Genomic DNA, 9,537 nt, shown 5'->3' with positions numbered 1-9,537 from the left:
GCTGGCTCCACCTGAGCATGGGGCGGGGACAGAAGGAGAGGGTGGGACCTGGGCCCGGGGAGCCAAGGTACAAAGGTGCCTGGATTGTGCGCTCCTGAATTCCAGGTTCTGGGCGGGACCCAAGGGAGTTCCGTCCCTAGTTGGAGAAGACAGCAACACTGACAGGCTGACTTGTATATCTGGTCTGGCCTGATTCACCCCACAACTCTTTAGTGGTTTATCAAGAAGCTGGGAGGCAGAAAAGGCAATGATAATCCACGATACACAGTCTTATCAGAGAGTTATTTGCCAGTGGATATCAAAAGCCTTTAACACATGCCTTTTACCCTAGTGGTTCCATTCCCAGGGGATTTACCCTGAGGAAAATAACTGGACAAGGGAGCAAAACATATGTTCCAGAATGTTCCTTGAAGCAAAGGAAAAGCTATCACTCCTTGTCTTTGTTCTGGCAGGAGGAGATATAGGGAGTCTGATGTCCCTCCTGGTGCCCCATATCCAGGCTGGTCCCCTATGCTGGACAATAGGCCGGGGAACAGCTTTCTCCTTCAGTGGTTGCTGGGGGTGGGGATGCCAAGACACTCTTACTTGGAGTCTCTGGGGTCTGGGGTCTACAACAGGTTAGAAAAAAACTGATCTCAAACTTCAGTGATTCTTTCTGCTGTGCTAGAAGTGGGGGCAAAATCCACAAGTGGGCTGCATGTTTGGGACAATAAAGACTCAAACTGCTCAGCCAGCCTGTGATTCTGCTGTGTAGAGCTACGCCTAGAGAGATTAACATGATTCACGGGAATGAGATTTTGGGGCAGGATGTGAGGGGCAATGGTTTTGTCCTCCTTGCTGGGTCCCCGAGAAGGTTGAAGGGAACTGGACTCTGGTTAGGTGGACACATTCAAAGGGTCCTGCCTGTGGGGAGAGATTGGCAGGCCCCAGTCTCATAACGGCAGGTCCAGCCTATGGGCAGGAGAGCTGGTCCATAAAGGATTGTGTGGAGGGTTTGTCTTCTGGACATAATGGCCTGTGATATCCAAGAATCTATGTTTAAGTTTTTCCCTTCTGTTTTGTAATTGTGTTCTATCAGCTCTGAGCCTTTGGTAAAGCTTGTTCAACAAAACAGTCAAATCTAAGCTGTGCTTTACCAAGCTTTTCCTCTACTGCAGGACACTACATTTCCAGGAGCCTTTGTCAACTGCTTCCTGATAGGCTCAGCCAACGGCAGGGACTGGAGGAAAGAACTCAGGGTATTTCTCCCCCTCTTTCTCTGCTTTGGGAAACCCTGGTAGCATAGTGGTTAAGAGCTATGGCTGCAAACCAAATGATCGGCAGTTCGAATCCACCAGGTGCTCCTTGGAAACCCTATGGAGCAGTTCTACTCTGTCCTTTAGGGTCACTATGAGTCGGAATCGACTTGACAGCAATGGGTTTTTGTTTGGTTCTCTGCTTTGAATGATAGCCCCGGTAATGGCTGTGTCTCTCTGGGACTCCAGCTCCCACTGGACAGCCCCTCTGGCCAGGCGGCCCCCACCATGTTTGTAGCTCCTTTCAGATGGCCAACTTCTGGGCTCTAGAACACCACCTCCCCCGTGTTTCCCTTCAATTCAAGGAGTGAAGCAACTTCCTGTAGTGCTGAATCTCTGGGCTGCCTCCCAGTCCCTGACTGGATTCTCAGCTCTTCCATTATCTAGGTAACCAACTCTTTTGTATTAAATTCCCTTGGTTTGAAAGACTAGAGATATTTCTGTGTTTCTGACTGCACCATGATAGATACAGGGCCTTTGATGACTCTAGGGACAATACGGAGTGGGGAGGTCATGGCCCAGAGAAACAGGTTACCAAATGCCAAGAGGGGACCCACGGGGAGAAGAGGAGCAGTTTCTAGACCAAGATGGCTGGTTGGCTGAGAGGATAAGCTGCAGCCCTATTAAATCAGTGGACACGTAAGCCTTCCTTGGGGATTTCCAGAAGCATCAAGAGGAAGGAACTTGATGAACGAAGTAGACTCCTTGTAGTCATGAGGGACTAGAGTTATGTAGGAATCCATAGGAAAGAAGACACCAGGACTTTTAAAGAATTTGAAAACATCTAAACTTCATTTCTACTAGTTAAAAAGAAAAAAGGGAACATCCCTCATGCCCAATATTTGGTTAAATGAATGATGGTATGTTCGCCCAATGCAAGACCTATGCAGCTTTCAAAATGATGCTGCAGAAAAATGCTTTGTTGCTAGAAAAGATTCACCGTATATCACTGAATAAAAAGAGCTGTGGAATAAACTATGTACAGTAGAAGCCTGGTTAAAACACATGTATACACACATAGAGAAAAAGTCTTGAAGAATATATGAAAATATTGACTGAGTTATTTCTGGATGATGATTTTTATTTTCTTTCCTTTGCTCATCTGCATTTTCAAAACATTTTATAGGAGATACGTTACATTTTTTTCCAGGGCTAGAGAATAAGTTTATACATGTCGCGCATCATGATGCCCAGGTGCCCACATCACACACTTGTGCTGAGGCGCTCACCTGTGGGTTCTGATTTATTTACAAGCATCTGACCTCAGCCCCTGGCATGGAGTTGCAGCCACACAGGCGCCCGGGTGCAGAACCACACTGCAGTAATGCTTTATTAAAGGGGGGCAGTTTAATAGGCAGCTTTTAGGGGAAATTTTGTATTAAGAAAAAACAAGGTTACTAAACAGAACAAAGAGCTTATTAAAGAAGTGGCTTGTCTGGGCTGGCCTCCTCTCCTAGAATGTCATTTCCTCTCTCTTAGCTAAACTACCTCTTCCTCAAAGCCAGCTCAGATGGTTTCTCTTCCTAGAAATAGATGTTACCTACACTCATGACAACTCCAGCCAACAGCAGTCTCACTTTTGAAAATCCTTCCAGAGCTTCCTGTCTGCCTTGCATTTTGGTGTTACCCAATGTTCTTCTTCAGGTCTGGAAAGGAGAGAGTTAGGTTGGGGTGGAGGTGAGACATGAGCACTGTCTTCAAATATCTGAGGGGCTGTTGCATGGAGAAGGGTCTAGAACCCTTTTGCGTAACTAACTCTAAACAGGAAAACCAGAGGCAGTGGGGAACAAACTAAGGAAGCAAGCTTTCCTTGATTAAGGATAACAGCTCTCACTACTGTGGTACGGCTGGCTTTGGGATGGGCTGCCTGGTGAGGTAGAAAGCAGTAGGTTGCTGGATGTATTCAAGGGGAGGCTGTGACCACTGGTAGATAGATGTTCCCTAGATAGGCTTATCCTCTGGTCTCTAAAATTGAATGATTCTTGTCTCCCCCGTGAGGGAGAACGCATGCCAGATACAAAGAGAACCCCTTGTATTTATTTCTCTGTACTCTCCACATTGTGGCTGAATGCAGAGCAGGTATCCAACATCGACTTACAGGATTGACCTTTATAGCAGCAGATTCACTCTGGCCCAGACTGCCAGGGAACTATATTTGTTTTCTCTCTGACAAATTCCTCCAATGCACCTTGCATTCTCTTATCTCTGAGCTTTTGTATGAGCTGTTGTTGCCGCCTGGAACACCCTTTTCATCCCCTCTTCCTGTCTAACTCCTGTTCCTCCTTCAGACCTCTTTGCAGGAAGAGGTCCAGGAAGACTTCTCAGTGTGTATCACCCAGCTCTGTGTTCCCATGGTCCCCTGTGTATCCCCATTATAGCATTTATCACAATAAACAATACCACCTGTGAGTAATGTGCTCCCTCAAACAGTCAACTATATGAGACCAAATGGTCAATATTTACCCAAAGCAAAGATGAGAAGGCAAGGAGGGGAAGGGAAGGTAGATCAATGGGAACAGAACAAACAGAATGGCACACTATACTATCTGTTGCCCTATGTTACCTCTGACCGACCATGGGTATGTTGGGGACAGGGCCTGTAACTCGCTCTCTTTGGTATCAAAGTGTCCAGCACCAGCTGGCCCAGAGCAGGCACTCAGTAATATTTGCTGAGTGAGTGTGCTGGGGGAGCTGGCCAGGGCTTCCATACTGGCTACGGAACTTTCCTAAGCTGTAAAAAAGCCTATCCTAAAATGACAAATGGAGTTCCTGGGTGGTACAACTTGTTAATGTACTTGACTGCTAAGCAAAAAGTTGAAGATTTGAGTCCACCCACAGGTGCCTCAGAAGAAAGGCTTGGTGACCTACTTCTGAAAACTCAGCTATTGTAAACCTTATGGAGCACAATTCTACTCTAACATTTATAGGTCACCATGAGTCGGAGTCAAGTTGACAGCAACTGCTAATTAGTAAAATGACAAATGCCCGGGAATGTGACCAGCTCCCTTCCTTTCTCTTAATACCCAGGGATGCCAGAACCTGCTTTGCAGAAGCAAGAACATCAAAAGGCAGTGGGGTAAATGAAGTAAATGAAGTCCGGATTCATAGATGAACCTGATCCATGGTACAACACAGATGAACTTCGGAAACATTATGCTCAGTGAAACAAGCCAATCACAAAAGGACAAATATTGTATGATCTCATTTATATGAAATAACAAGAATAGGCAAATGTCTAGGGACCACAGCTTATTAGTGGGTGGGAGTGAGGGGGGAAAGCAGGAGCCATAGTTTAGGAAGCATGGAGTGTTTTTCTACGGTGATGGGAAATTTGGCAATGATTGTGGGTGGTGGTTGCACAACATGATTAATGTAATTGGTATCACTAAATTGTGCACCTGAAAAATGTGGAATTGGCAAATGTTGTGTTATGTATATTTGTACATTAAAAAATTTTTAAAATAAAAAAATAGAAGTCAGTGGGATGTTCACAGGAAGGCTACCTGGGGGACATGCTATCTCTGTGGCTGGTGTCTCGTCCATGAGAGAGTCTGAAGGGGTCCCTGACACTCCTGGGCAGGAGAAGCAAGGAATGCCTTATGGACAATCCACCCCAGATCCTCTTCTTGGAGAAAAGCTGAGAAATAGACTCACTTTGGGGGTCCATCTGACTCCAAGGCCTGGGCATGTCAATCGGGGACACTGACTTAGACGGCCCGGGTGTGGAACCTCGGTTTGGTCCCAACTCTGCACCTGACTCCAGGTGACCTTGAATAGGTCTTGTCCCCTCTCTGGGCCTCAGTTTCTTAGCTTGGTTTAGAAGGCATCTAAGGGCCCTTGGAGCTTGAACGGCTTCTACTTCTGTGTCACCTTTGGGTTGGAGACCTTCCCTGACATCCCAGGACTCCCTTCCTGACTGTTGTCAGTGACATATGCACAAATTCAACTCAGTATTTATTGACTCTGCTTATGATTTCAGCTGTCTTGGGGTAAGGCATTCTAGAAGCCTCTTGCATACTTATAAATCCAGACTTCTCCATATAAATGTTAAAAAGATCTTGCTTCTCATAGCAGAATTGGGGGAACTGTTTCATATGCCCCCTGGGAGCCAGGTGGCATGAACAGACTATGGGCTTTGGGACAGACAAACCTGGGTTCGAATCCTACCTCTGCCACCTACCTGCTGCATGCTTCTGACCCTCAGCTTTCTCATCTGCAAAATGGAAATAATAATCTCTACTCTTTGGCGTTGCTGTGAGGCTCAAACAAGTTGATGCCTCTGTACAGTTTCTGAGGAAGAGGTCTCATGCTGTGAGGCTCCTGTTGCACAATGAAGAACAGAGGACAAAGTGGGGTTTGCAGGGTATGGGGATGGAGGAGATGGCGATGAAGGTAATGATAAATGTTTGCTTAGAAAATTCAATCGGCAGTAGTTTCTGCGGTCAAACCCCAGGGATGGGGGAACTCAATGCCATTGCCTCCTACAGATGGGGCCTTGAGGTTGGTTAGAGTTATTTAGAGGAGGGGGATTCAATGAAAGGGCCTGGGGCTCAGAGAGAGAAGAGGGAAAAGGCTCCAGTGCCCCTGTTGTAATCTGGCTTCCGAGGTGGCCCATCTTGTGCCCAGAGAAACCACGGCTTCGAGTGGGTGGGATGCACCATGCAAGAACAGCCTGGACTTGTCTGAGGTGTCGGCACCTGGAGCAGCCTCCTTCTGCCTGCTGATGGTGCTGCCCACCAGGACTGGGCACGCAGAGGCATTCCTGCCTCGGGACCCTGCCTTCTCCTCACTCACTTACAGAGGCAATAAGGAAAAGAAAAGGTTGACAATTTATAAAAAGCCATCACACCTCCCTGTCCTGCATCATCATTACATGCTCAGGGGTGGGGCACCCTGGGCTGGAATGTGTCCTGGCGTCAACTGGTATCCCTTAAGTAATTGACTCACTCATTTAGATATAGATAATGTCTAGTTTGTGTTAAAAAAACAAACAAAAAAAAATCCTCATGACTTTAGCCCCACTTTGTACACACGGGCATGAGCTCAAGAAAGACACAAGAAGCTTTCATTGATCAAGTCCTAAAGCATATGGGGGAAGTTCCAAGATGAAAACAGCAGGGGTTGAAGGTACTGCTTTGTCTCCCACTTCTCTCGGCTCCCTCACTGTTTCATTCACTGAGCCCTGATCCCTTCCTCTGAGCAGATGCTGGGTGGAGGCAAAACAGTCCTCCAAGGGCGGCAGCAATTTGGGGTCTAGGATAGCGCTGTCTAATGCATGCTGTCCGGCCACTTTATGTGTAATGCACACACATCCAGCCCCTTGGGAGTTCTTGCTCCCCTCTTTGTTGTTGTTGGTTGCTGTCAAGTCAGTCCTGACTCACAGTGACCCCACGTGTTACAAGAGTACAACTGTTCCATAGGGTTTTCTGCTGTAATCCTAACAGAAGCAGATTACCAGGTCTTTCTTCTGCGGTACTGCTGAGTGGATTCAAATCACCAACCTTTAGGTTAGCAGTCGAGCACAAACCATTTGCATCATCTAGGGACCTCACTCAACTTCTTACTGACCCTGATTCATAATTCATTCACTCATTCGTTTTTCATTCACTCACTACCAAGCTTCCGCCCTTGTCAGGTTCTGGTGCCAGAAGCAAAGAATTCCTTTCCTCAAGGAGTTCTCAGAATGTAACATCCATTATCCCACCCTCCACTCTCCCAGCTCCCCTGAATGCTGTTCTAATGAGAACATGGGCAATGCCGGCAGCCCTGGCATTCCATCACTGTCCAGAAGGTGGCAGCACACAGGTAAAGAGATGCTCAAAGGTGACCTGGCATGGGAGGTCAGGGTAGGGAGGATTACCTGGAGACAAAAGTTCTGCCCCATTTTCTGCAAAGGACCATTCAAGGAGGCAGATACCCGAACCCTGACCACAAGCCACGATATTCACTGTCTCTGTGAGTTAGCAAGGACATTTAGTTAAAAGTAACAGAAAGCCCAGCGAGTTGGCTTAAATGCAGAATTTATTACCAGTATACAGGGGCATCTCAGGGAAGCCAAGGGCAGGGCTGCAGCTTGGCCTTGGGAACGCACCAGAACCAGGGCTCCCCATTGCTCATCTTGGCTCTTTGTGCAGCAGCCCTACTCTTGTGTCATCTGCAGACTGAGGTTCCTCATTCCTCAAAATGGGAAATATGGTCATAGCAGGTTGGAGCTTACCTGTCCCAGACCCAACTAGCCAGGAAGACTTCTGAATTCCAGAGAGAGAGGCTTGGATCAGCTCAGCCTGGTCTGGTGCCCACCCTGGTGCCAAGTACTGGTGACAATCCACAAGCACCGTGCTGGGCAGTTACTATGCAGCCCTGAGAGAATCACTGGATGCTGGGAGACCCTCCCCAATACAGATCTACTGTAACAAGTTTGGGATTGCAAGGCCAGCCACACAGAGGCTGTTCTATATCCTTCTATGGATCATAGTTGCAACTGAGAGAGCTGCCAGGGTGGCAGGCACACCTCCAGCCTCACTGTAGCAGGTGGTGTTGGCGCCCTACTCATACCCCTGGGACACTCACCTTCCCTGTGCACCATCATGATGGCTTCCACCTGAAAGTCCCTGCAACTGTGCCTGAGGGGGCCACCAACACAGGACCTATCGGAGATGGTGGAGAAATTCTCCAGCTCCTGCCTCAGGCAGGGGAACAATTCTGGAGACTGCCCTATACTGACTCCTAAAGTTCCCCAAGTGGATTGAGCCCCAGTTGCCCATAGCAGTGAACAGAGTGTTTAGGCACCTTGACGGGCTGCTTTTCCTTACCCAGCTCACTTCCCCACTTCCCTTCTGGTGTTTTCTGGAATCACGTTGCCAGTGAACTGCTTTTACCCATAATCCTTGTCTTTGGGTCAGCTTCTGGAAACCCAAGCCAAGACCCCCGTGGACTTAACAGCTAGGTTTCCTAGATAAACGGTGAGAAGATTGAAAAAGAAGAGCACACACTTTTCCCTTCAATTGTGCCTTTTTCTCTAAAAAACAGAGTTCTTTATTAAAACAGTTCAGGGTAGATACCAACAAGCATCAGAATATTATTTAAATATAATACAAACATAGGAAAAAATGAGAAATAAATACAAATACCTAAGAACATAGAATCTTCTCAGGTACTCCAAAGAATTATACACATTACTTTAAGCTAAGGCACCACTCATTCTTTACTTGAGGTTCTTAAAACGTGGCCCCAGAGCCCATTTAAAGAACTGCCCTTGTGTATGCAAAAGGGCTTTGTAAACAGTTAAACGCTGAACACATGTTAACAAATTACATTGATTATCATGCTTTTTTCTAATGCTTCCCAGTTTTTTGTTCCGCTTAATAAAATATAAAGGATCTGGAATATAGAACTACTGAAAACCTCGGCCTAAAACAGAAATTTGAAACTATGAAAACAGTTCTTTAAAAAGATATCAAGTATGGGATTTGCTTTTGGGGTGATGAAAATGTCTTGGAACTGGATAGAGGTGATGGTTGCCCAACACTGAATGTACCAAATGCCACTGAATTGTTCAGAGTAATGATTAATTTTGTATTGTGTTAACTTTACCTCAATAAAAAAAAATAACAAGGCTTAAGAACAAAGTGGTTATGTTACACAAGTCTAAGATAATCGTGACGGTAACTTTTAGCTTTTTTGAAGTGACTTCCATGCAGCAGCGCAGATGAGTCTCAGGAGGAACAAAAGCCTCGCACGGGCATTTCCCTGGGAGGTGGCCCTGAGTCACAGCCTTCCCCACCTCCTTGGTTTCACTCGTTCTTCCTCCTCTGAGATCAATGATGTGGCCTTATTGCAGGGGAAACCTCTGGAGAGGGTGTGTGTGTATGTGTGTGTGTGTGTGTGTGTGTGTGAGACAGAGAGAGAGAGAAAGAAAAAGAAAGATAGTGCCCTGGCAGTGGTGGAGGCTTTCTGCCAGTTCAGTGTCTATTGGAAATCTTGGCTGAGACCTAGGCCCTTTGATGACATGGCCAAAGGGCCAGGGTTTGGTCCAGCTGGGTAGAGATCAAATATCTCACTCTTAAACAACCAAAACGTCCATCAATGAATGAATCAACAAAACGTGGTATATGCATACAAAAGGATATTACAGGCATACCTTGGAGATACTGCAGATTCAGTTCCAGACCACCGCAATAAAGTGAGTATCGCAATCAAGTGAATCACATGAATTTTTTGGTTTCTCAGTGCATATAAAAGT

This window comes from Trichechus manatus, unplaced genomic scaffold, assembly GCF_000243295.1.
Source record: "Trichechus manatus latirostris isolate Lorelei unplaced genomic scaffold, TriManLat1.0 scaffold00048, whole genome shotgun sequence".
NCBI lineage: Eukaryota > Metazoa > Chordata > Mammalia > Sirenia > Trichechidae > Trichechus > Trichechus manatus.
Note: the sequence above shows the minus strand (reverse complement) of the source record.